General features: G+C 41.8%; 1 long non-coding RNA gene across 1 annotated transcript; it reads left to right on the plus strand.

Annotated features, from left to right (window-relative positions):
- The first annotated feature begins 362 nt into the window (after positions 1–362).
- LOC119087390 lies at positions 363–10,747 on the plus strand. Its single transcript, XR_005090819.1, has 3 exons — positions 363–519; positions 8,302–8,377; positions 10,078–10,747. It is a non-coding gene; the product is annotated as an uncharacterized LOC119087390 (long non-coding RNA).
- Positions 10,748–11,182: the final 435 nt, after the last annotated feature.

Genomic DNA, 11,182 nt, shown 5'->3' on the forward strand with positions numbered 1-11,182 from the left:
TCCTCACATCTGCATTTCCCTGAGGTGGTGCAAAAGGCAGGCTGGGAGAGTAGCTGCAATTGTGCGGGGGTGGGGGGGTTAGGGGAGTAGGGGGTGCGTGTGAGAGCATCCGGACACCTCCCACAGTGCTTACAGCGAGAGGCAGGGTGCTTGTCAGGTCTTCCCGAGTAATGACTGGGCTTTCATACATAGGATTAAGTAATGCTCATCAATGAAATAAATCTAGGCTTGATGTTTCTTCATCCCCCAAACATAAAAGCTGCAAGCAGCCACAGCCGTTTGAAAATGGAATGGCCCTCTGTGACCTCAGAATGGAATTTAAGAGTTTTCTGCTGCGGAGTCATTCCCATTCCCATGGAAACAGTCGCTGGGAGTGATTCTGCTGTCATTACTGTCAAGCACTGACCCTGGATCTGATGAACTAGTGCTACCCAAGTCCTCGGACATCCGAGAGCAGTGAGCATCAGCCTTGTGGAATGCACTCACAGAATTGTCCTCTGACGTGGGCAAAGTCCCAAGGTACTCTCAAGAAATCTGTGTGTGTGTGTGTGTGTGTGCATACAAAATACATACACATGTATATGTATGTTTATACATATGTGTATGTGTATATATAATTAGAAAATGTATTTATAATAAGAAAACATTAAAATATACATCTTAATGTATACAAAGATATATATCTTAATGGGTTTCTAATTATAAAATTATGTTGAATAGAAAACAACTGAAGGCTGAACAGGAACTACTTTGCTTGTTTGTTTTTATGAGATCGCTTTTTTGTGTGTAATCAAGGCTGGCCTGGAACTTGTGACCCTCCTGCATCAGCATCCCCAGTGCTGGGACTGTAGGCTAGCACCATCACATCCAGCTTCTTTTTAAAGTTTTTATTACAGAAAGACTAAAATAGGAAAAAAATGGGAGTGTGATGTAATTGGACCAAGTCTCCACTGCCCCAATGTAATACTCATTAATTCATAGTCATTGGTATTTTAGCTTTACTCCCAACACCTGCTGGATGATTTTAAAGCAAATTTCAGATACCATATAATTTAATCCACAGATATAGTACTTACAATTAAACTAGAAGAGTACTTTGAAATCTAGTCATGAAATGCCTTTGTTGGTACTTTTCTTTCCAAAGTTTTATCTAAAGCCAACTGCGGCGTAGTTAACTGTGGTCTGACAAATGGCACAGATCTGCTGCTTCTTTTTGCAATGAAAGCATTGATGTTAGGTCTGGTGCTTTCTGCCATTGAACTATTCATTGTCCTTCCACAAATTTTATCACTGATTTGAAACCTTAGCTTAAGCTCTACGGTTTCAATAGTGCTGGCCATCATTTTAGATTGCTGTGTAGTTTCAAAGACTGAAACACTGTTGCAAAATTTAAATATTTTTTAATAACTGATTTTTTTTCTTGTCATAATCCAGGCAGGGTCCTGAGTAGTACTTGACTGGTAATTTCTCTTCTATTTCTATAATTTTGTTTTGAGTGGAAGAGCTTAATAATTCTACATGTGCATCAGAATACCATTTATTGAATTAAAATCAACATGGGCAATATCCATATATTTTCTATACATTGTAGAAGAAAGTGTTAAAAGAGGCTTTTAAGCAGTTACTTGTGTAAGGAATGTGGTCAGCATCAGTTCCCTTAGACCTGGAGTTAAAGGTGTGTGTGTGAGTCATCTGATGTGGTTCTGGGAACTGAACTCAGATTCTCTGCAAGAACATTAAATGTTTTTAAGTGCTGGCCCATCTTTCCAGCCCGCCAATGTTTTCTTTTCCTAAATCTTATGATGCCATAGTGTAGTGTTTTCATTAAAGGAGGGTATCTTATTTTCTACTACTTTATTTGAAGGGTTTTTATTGGGAGATGAGAGAAGGTTTGGTGGATAAAACATTTGCCCCACAAGAGTCAAGATCCCAGAATCCATGTTAAAGCTGGACAGGTGTGGCACCTTACCTGTAATCCCAGAATTCAGAAAGCAGAGAAAGGAAGTATCTGGGGCAAGTTGTTTAACTATACTAGCCAGAACTGATGAACTCTGGGTTAGTGGGAGACCCCGCCTCAATAGAAAAAAATGGAGATGATCAAGGAAGATACCTGTTGTCAACTCCTAGTCTCTACATACACAAGCACACATATGTGTAGGCACCTCTGCACACAAACCTGTGTGCCCATACATATAGACACACACATAATAGACAACTTTTTACTTATATATTAATATGTGAGATTGGTTTGCCATTTTGTGATACTGTTAAGTTTTAACATCAGCACTATGATGTTTCTCTTTGGGCATCTTGATTGGGCTTGCGTTATGCTTAGGAGTTATTTCAGAAAATTTCCACTTGCTCAGCAACTAGCATAGTGCTCCTGGAACAGGTTACCTATGTATTCACATCTATGGTGTCATGACGGTGATGTTGTCTAGGGTTTTTGTAATGAATTCCCTTTTCTGCTGATTTAAAGAACAAATAGTCGGGAAAAACAAGGTCTAAGTACCAGGTCAGAATTTTACTATTGAAACACACACACACACACACACACACACACACACACACACACACACACACACACACACACACACACACACACCAACATATACAAAGAGGCAGACTCCCCAAGAAGGAAAGAGGACCCAGAGCTGGTGTCTGAGATTGCTGAGAGAATGGGAGATGTTGTCTTTGGCAATGGGATGAGTTCCCTTTCTCTCACAGAACTGGCTGGTTTGGGTTATTGCAAGGGATTGGATTCTAATCCAGATAAAGAAGGGAAGCTGGTTGGTTTCCAACACGGGAGCCACACACAATCCTCTTGGGCAACTTCAAAGTCCCACAAAACAGTTTCCTATAGGAGGAAAATATCTACCAAGACTTTGTCTTCGAGAAGAACAGGAAGTCAGTCATATTAAATGCTTAAGTGAAAAGTATATTAATCTACCAAGAGCCTCTTTCCCTTGCCTGTCGGCAGGGGATGTGTCTAACTCCCAGTCTACCATTTTAGTATTGGACAAATTGATACAAACATTTTTGACCCTAGAGCAGAGGGTGGAGAGGACTCAACCTCTGGGGAAGGGAGGTAGGTGGGTGGTGGGAGGAAGTTTGAGAGAGAAGTTCCATAGACAAGTGTCCTACGAATGGATCAGTCAAGCTTCGGGGGATAGAGTGGATGGGGAGGAGGACGGATGCGGAACAGCTGCCCACACAAAACTGGACAAAGAAGATGACATCAGGGAGTCAGCACTTTGAGTGGATGCTGATGGCGTCAGGGTGAAATGGTGGGCCTAAGCGCAGGGCGCAGCACGTTCTCAGGACACGGGAACTGGTGCCAAGCTGCTGCCCACTTCACTAAGACGGTGAGTATTGAGAAAGGAGCTCAAACTTAATTTTGGACATGTTCTGTTAGCCCAGTCTGCACATGTTGATCAAGCACTAGTCAAGAAAACAGAAATCACACAGGTTAGATGGACAGAGTTTAATTTAAATTAAGTATGGACATTTATGACTGAAAGGAAAAACAATGAAGTCAAGCACAGTCCGTGGAGCAGCGCGTAGGGGCTAAAGACAGCTTCTGAAGCATTGGTTGGCTCTTTGGAATCCAGAGGTGGAAAGGGGCCCCACAGGCTGGGAGTCTGACCTCCAGGCCTCGGGAGTCCAGGCTACTGCAGGAATCTTGGCGGGGTGGGGGGACGGGGGCGAAGAAGGGAATGGAGATGTCTTTGCCAGTGTATGAAAGAGCTGGAAACGGAAAGTAGCTGCTGCAGGCACCGTGAGAGCAGGAACTACCAGCTCTCACAGCGGATGCTGACATTTAGGATCTGTCCAGGCAAAGCTAAGAACAAGTAGTTGGAAAGGGAGGAATGTGCGTAGCTGAGTCCAGGTCCCCGCATCACAACAAGAAGTGGAGAAGTGGCTAGGAACCCAGAGAAGGGTTTGTAAGCTTAAGTGCATCAAGTTAGAAGGCCAGCTGTGGACAGCTGGATTTTGGAATTTGTAGTCCAGAGGAACTGTCTTAATTAGAGACATAAATATCAATACAGTTAATGTTCTGATAGAACATAATGTAAGTCACCCAAGTAATCATATATGAAAGAAACTGGGAAATTATTTAAAATGTTATATTTAATAAGTATGTACCCAAATGGCAAAATTTTAACACAACTGGCATAAAAAAAGCATATGATGTGCACATATATAACTATATTTTTGAAACAAGATCCACTACTATGTAGCTGAGACTGACCTGGAATTCATTGCATAGCCCAGGCTGGCTTTGAACTTGTGACCTTTCTGCTTTAGTCCGAGTGCTGAGATTACAGGGGTAATCTGTACAGGGCTACAGTGCCTGGCATCTCTTCTCTCTCTCTCCCTTAACAATACATTTTTCCTTTTTTTTACACTTGGTCTGTCCTTGCTTTTTGTTGCTATGATTAATGCTAACCAAAATCTACTGAAGCAAAAAGGATTTATTTAGCTTATAGGTTACAGGCCATTATGGAGGGAAGCCAAGGCAGAAGCTCAAGGTAGGAACTTGGAGCAGAAACTGAACCAGACATCCTAGGGGAATGCTTTGGTGATACTTTGTTTGTGCTCTAATAAATAAAGCTTGCCTGGAGATCAGAGTGGGAAGCCAGCCACTAGAGGCTAGGCAGTGGTGATACACACCTTTAACCCCAGCACTTGGGATCTCATGCCTTTAATCCCAGCACTTGGGAGGAGGAAACAGGAAGTGATTTGGCTGGGTGGAGAGAGGAAGTGATAAGGCAGGGTGGAGACAGGAGCTTGGCCTTTTCTTTCTGAGGATTCTTAGAGGCAAGAAGTCTTTCTAGTGGCTGGCTGTGGTGATATTATGTTCCCCAAAATATTGTGCACCCTAATAAACTTATCTGGGGTCAGAGAACAGAACATCTACTAGATACAGAGGCCAGAAAATGGTGGCCCTTTAATCCTAGCATTCCTAAGGCAGAGATCCATCCCGATCTCTGTGAGTTCAAAGCCACACTGGAAACAGCCAGGCATGGTAACTCATGCCTTTAATCCTGGGAAGTGATGGCAGAAAGTAGAAAGATACAAGGGTGAAAACCAGGAACTAGAGCCTGGTTAAGCTTTTAGGCTTTTGAGTACCAGTTCAGCTGAGAGCCATTTGGATGAGGACTCAGAGGCTTCCAGTCTGAGGAAACAGGATCAGCTGAGGAATTGGCAAGGTGAGGTGGCTGTGGCTTGTTCTGCTTCTCTGATCTTCCAGCGTTCACCCCAGTACCTGGCTCCAGGTTTGTTTTTATTAATAAGACCTAAGATTCAAGCCACAGCTGGCTGCTCTGCTTCTCTGATATTCAGCTTTCACCTTGATATCTGACTCCGGGTTTTTATTACTAAGACCCTTTAGAATTTGTGTTACAGAATGCTGCTTACTGGTTTGCTCTCTATAGCTTGTGCAGTACTTTTCTTATATTTACTTGCCTGGAAATGGCACCTCCCACAGTGGAATGGGCCTTCCTACACCAATTAGTAATTAAAAATGTGCCTCACAGATGGGATAGCAGGCCAACCTAATGGAGCAATTCTTCATTTGAGATTCCCTCTTCCCGAATGTGTGTAGGTTTGTGTCAAATTGACAAAACCTATGACATGGTCCTACCTCACTGACCATCAGATCGCACACTGCAATTTTCAAATAAAACCAAACAAAAGAAACTCAGATCGTTCCTTTAGTGGTGTGTAGAAAATTGGTGAACTGAGACTAGTTACTGTTTGCTTTTGAATCCTTCTGCCGTGTTGATGGGACTGTTTTTATTCGAAGGCAGAATTAGCACTTGGGCAATTTTAAAATGGAGGCCTAGTGAAGGTGTGTTAGGGACAACGTCAAGTCATATTCCGAAGGGACATGGACTTAGAGCCAAGTTCTTCACTACTTTGAAGTGATGTAGTTGTCTTCATAGCATAACATTGGTGGCAATCAGAAGAACCGAGAATTTTGAGTGTAGGGCAAAAAACAAACACTGTCTATACATATAGCAAAATGACTATGGCGCAACTTCTGCCTGTTATCCTGACAAAAGTCCTCATCTGTGGAACTTTTATGAAAGCCTCTAAAAACTCCGCCAGTGACACAGGAAAGTGGCAGTGACGCTGCCACAGATAAGCATTGAGGCTCTTCTTGATGCCATGAAAGGAGATCTGCTCCCACAGAGCTTTCATGGCCTATTCCCACGGAGCCATCTTTTCTTCTGAGGATACAGAAAGCTGTGATGTATCTGGGAGCTCCACAAGAGACAGGAATTCACATGAATTCTCCAGCTAGAAACAAGCAGGTCTTTGCCAAGACTAAGGTCTAGAGCAGTGAAAATATTGCTGTTAAAGACATCTCGTACAGGAGCAGACTAGTGAGCCACGATGTGATCCTAGGATTCTTTCTGTCTGGAGATTACAAGTATAACTACGTGGTGGGTTCATGTTCCACATTTACTTAGGAGGAGGAAGAGGAGGAGGAGGAGGAGGAGGAGGAAGCAGTAAAGGGAAGAAGTAAATAGAACTAGAAGGGAAGGGACAAGAAGTATGGAAATGTGGGAGCGATTTTAAAGATTATATTTGTATATTGAAAGAATGGAAACACATGGTTGTTGATGGTACAATAGAAAAGAATCCACAATGGAAGGTTTCTGAAAAGGTGGGAAGAGGGAGGGCAGGAGCAGGGACACTGGAATTTTGTGGTTACAAAAAGGAGAGTGCATCGTGACATGCAGGGAGAATGGACAGCCACCGCTAGGTGGAGTGAGTGGGTGGCCGCCGTGCTTGAGAGGTGGACCTAAGCACAGCAGTAGATCAGGAAGACTGTGGAAGAAATATGAAGAGCGAAGATGGAGATTGGTTTTGTTGCTGGTAGTTTGCATTTCCTGTCCTCACTGACAATCGCATGCACATGTAAGAGTCATCAATAATAAAGTATAGTTTTTAACTTAACTAACTGGCTGAGCTCTCATTAAGTTTGAACATGATTTCTTTCAATGTTTGACCTATAACCACGCCAATAAACCATTGGTCTCTTATTTCTCATTTCCTATTTTTCAAAAATATTTTTATTTTTATTTTATGTCCATGAGTCTTTTGCCTGCATGCCCACCACAGGCGTGCCTGGTGTTGTAAGAGGCCAGGAGAGGGCATTGGATCCTCAGAACTGGCGTGGTTGTGAGTCATCCAACATGGCTTCTGGGCACTGAACCCTGATCCTCTGCGAGAGCAACAAGTTCTCTTAACTGCTGAGCTATCTCTTGCACCTATCATTTTTGTTTTACATTTATATTTTATTTTATTGGACTCAATGAGTAATTTGTCACAATCAAGTTTATAGCATATCTTTTTTTGTTTTGCTTTTTGTTGTAGACTATTATTTTAAGATGTGTTACATTTGTTTATGCTGTCTTAATGATGCAAAGATGTACTGCATTCTTTGATGTTGCATTTGTTTAACTCTGTGAAACTGTGTTACTTTACCTGTCTAAAACACTTAATTAGTCTAGTAAAGAGCTGAATGGCCACTAGTGCGGAAGGCAGGCAGAGAGAATAGATAGAAGGAGAAATCTGGGGAGAAAGGAGATCTAGGAGAGAAGGAGGAGGTGCTAGGGGCCAGCCACCCAGCCAACCAGCCAACCAGCCACCCAGCCACCCAGCCACCCAGCCAGCCACCCAGCCACCCAGTCACCCAGCCAACCACAGAGTAAGAGTGAAAGTAAGATATACAGAAGTGAAAAAAGGAAAAAGCCCAGAGGCAAAAGGTAGCTGGGATGATTTAAGAGAAGCTGGATAGGAATAAGCTAAACTAAGGCCTGGCATTCATAAGAAAGAATAACTCTCAGTGTATTTATTTGGGAGCTGGGTGGCAGGCCTCTCAAAGAGCAAAGAATAAAGAGTAAAAACAAACAACTACAGCTCTTATTTTAACAGAGGTGTCTTTAGCATTTCTTCCTGAAATGGGATTTTTTTTTTTATGATTTAATAATGATCAAAATCTTAAGCTTCTAGTTTTCCAACAACAACAACAAAGGATAATATTAAGCTCTTTTCTCAATCTGTTACCTACTCTATGATTTCCTCCTTGATGAATCTATCTAATAGTTCTATGAATTTGAAGATCAATCTCACTTGGTTGATTTTTAACATAACCTTAAATTTAGTTTCCCAGCAATTTAGTTAAGGTTTTTGGGATAGGTCAAAAGGAATTTTTTTTTTCTTTTTGAGTATCAGAGTGATTTAGCTTTATAAAGTTAAGTTTTGTAATTCTCCATATCTTTCTAGTCTTTGGAACAACTCAACGTTGTTTGTAAACTCTCCGCTTTGGCCTCCCAGCCCGTGTTGTTTTGTAGCCGTCCTGGTGAGTTCCTTAGATTCTGGCTTCTAATTGAGTCAATTTTAATAACTTACATTTTAAGAGACAAGTTTACATCTCCTCAAAATAATTAGGGTTAAGATTGAACAGCACAACCCATCATTGTCATCTGAAGTGCTGTCGGTTGCTAAGCTCTTTCCATCCTCTTTGTTGCTGGCTCTGTTGGTACCCATACCCCAAGCCACTGTGGTCCTGGCAGTTTTCTTCCATTTCCACTTGCTGGGACATACCTTAGCCACCCCAGTCTTTTTCTCTTTTGTTATTCTTCTCTAAAGCATTGAGTGGAAGGATTTATTTTGAATCTATTGCCTCAACATTGAGAGCATTTTGCTTCAAGTTTTGCCTAACAAACCAATACTCAACAGTGGCTGCTGTTTTGCTCAACTCATTTCTCAAGAGTGTCAGGTTGGAGACATTTGTGTACGGTATTAACAAAAGTTTTCATTGTTGTTTGGCTTTTGTTGTTAATTTATTCTTTCAGTATATGCAGTAGATACACAATGTGTCTAGCTTAGTTCCTTAGAACTGTGAAAACTTTTAGTAATAGAATGAGGAAACTTACAGAGCCTCAGCAGTGTCAAAGTTTATGATGGTGCTATGTTTGAAGGACTCAGAGACACAGCTTTACTACACATATGTCATATATTTACTATGACTTTTACCCTTTATCAGCATGAACTATCCTTTTTTCTTATTTTGAATTACTTTGCGTTAACTTTGTGGTTGAATTTTCTTTGTTTGTCCAATATGAACACTCTGCCTGTTGTCATCTCTAAGTCTTTGTAGCACACTATCTCTGGCCTCTTAAACATTATTTTCTTTTAGGTATATATTTTATAACTGAGTGAAATTGATTACTCTCTCTTTCTGTGTCTTAAGACAGATAGGTACAGTCACATTTCAACAGAAGGTTACAGTGTAACTATTCCTATTCTGACTAATAGGATTGGTCTTTTGAGGACTTTTCTGTTATTATCCCACAAGATTGAGTCTTCTAGGACATGATTAAGAAGGCTGGTTTCTTAGTTTTTTTCTAGTTTTATTGGTAGTGTCTTCCTTTCTTACTCCGTAGTTTTTCTCCTGCCGGGACCTGAACAGGAGACAGCCGCTTGCTCTGGGGCCTGCCTGTAGGGCTTTGAGATGTGTAGCTGCTGGTCACCTTGCCAAGTCCTGTTCTGGCTTCTGCCTTGCTTGCCCTGGGGAAAGTGCCTACCAGCTGTGGTGCAGGGGCATGGGCACCTCCAGTATTGACTTGGGAGAAGCCTGGTCCCTCACTGTGGGCCCTGATGCTGGCTGTTTCTGGCCGATCCTATTTCTGACCTAGCTGCAACTCTTACTTTCTGCTGTTTTCTAGGATTTGAGACACTGATATTTTGGCTTAGGGAGCAGCAGTATTGTGACCTCTTCAATAGGAGTGGACTGCTTAGCTTGTTAGTTGCTAAAAATTCTTATTCTGAGCCAGAGACAATTAGCTGGGAGGAGACAATGGATCTTTTGCATTCTTCCCAGCATCGGTTTTTCTGTTTCTGGCAATGTGACATCCTCTAAACAGTAATTATTTTGTTCAATTCTCATTCACAAGACTTGTCCTTAATTGATGTATTATTTTGTTGCATGTGATAGATTATATGTCTACTTGAGTTTTTAAAATTGATATGAAGTTTTTGTCTTCTTTTGCTTTATAGATATTTTTGTCACAAGCGAAGATTTGCCAGAGGCCTCAGCAACATTTAAGAGAAAAAAGTGATGGTGTGATAATGGTGGTCAACTTATTTAACATGTTTTATATTTTAGGCGAAGTATCTTACCGGTAAACCCAAATGCTGCTTGATTCCTCCCCCACTTCATTTAAGGGACCAGTGAACATGTTTTTGCCTCATCCTCATCTAAGGAGTTGATTTGTCTTCTGATATTCACACTGAATTGACGGTATCCAGTTTCTGTTCTTGTTCTGTGCTGGAGAGCCAGGAGTGTGCTCACAGCAAATGAACAGCGTGGAGCTGAAAGACATGAAACCACACTTTTTGTTAGGTCGCACTAAGCTCTGACCTCTATAAAACTCTGGACGTGGCAATGCTTGAATTCTCTTTATGTATCTCCTTTGGTGCTGAATGTCCCAGTGGGTATCATGGCAGAACTGAAAGCGGACACTGCAAACCTTCTGCCTCCAGAGAGCCCTCCCTTCCCTGGACCTCACAGGCCATCTGTGGGAAGAACATGAGATGGAATGAGCCAGGCAGTCCTGCCAGGTCCAGTCTTAGCTCTGTTGGCATCTCAAGGTGGAGGCCAGTGCTTGAACTGGCTGAATCCATCCAGTTTCCTATACCTCTAATAAGACATGATCACATGTACATACCAGAGAGTCTGTTGTGCTATGTGAATTTGAACACACAAAAATCATGTCACACTCCTGGAGTATACCAGGTTCTCAATAAAGTGTAAGGTATTATTGTTTGAGTGCAACCAGTTCCCTCTGATGTCTGCCTAGGCCAAGGGAAGGTGATCCAGAATGTTCCTTGCTACTTTCTATTCCAATCTGCTCTTCCTAGACACTGGATCCCCAGCCTGACCTTCTCCCCTCTTCAAAATACTATTGCTTCTTTACATCCCCTTCAGATCAGTTTCTGCTAAGTTAACATGACAGTCTATTAAGAACAAATGTGTTATTGTCTGAGTTAGCATTTTCACTTCCCAGGAACTGCTGTGAATACATGTTGGACACAAAAATGCAAGGCACATTTGGGATTCAGGGGAATAGGGCCCATGTTTTGATCAGAAAAAAACATCTGA

The sequence above is a fragment of the Peromyscus leucopus genome, chromosome 2 (assembly GCF_004664715.2).
Source record: "Peromyscus leucopus breed LL Stock chromosome 2, UCI_PerLeu_2.1, whole genome shotgun sequence".
Taxonomy (NCBI): Eukaryota; Metazoa; Chordata; class Mammalia; order Rodentia; family Cricetidae; genus Peromyscus; species Peromyscus leucopus.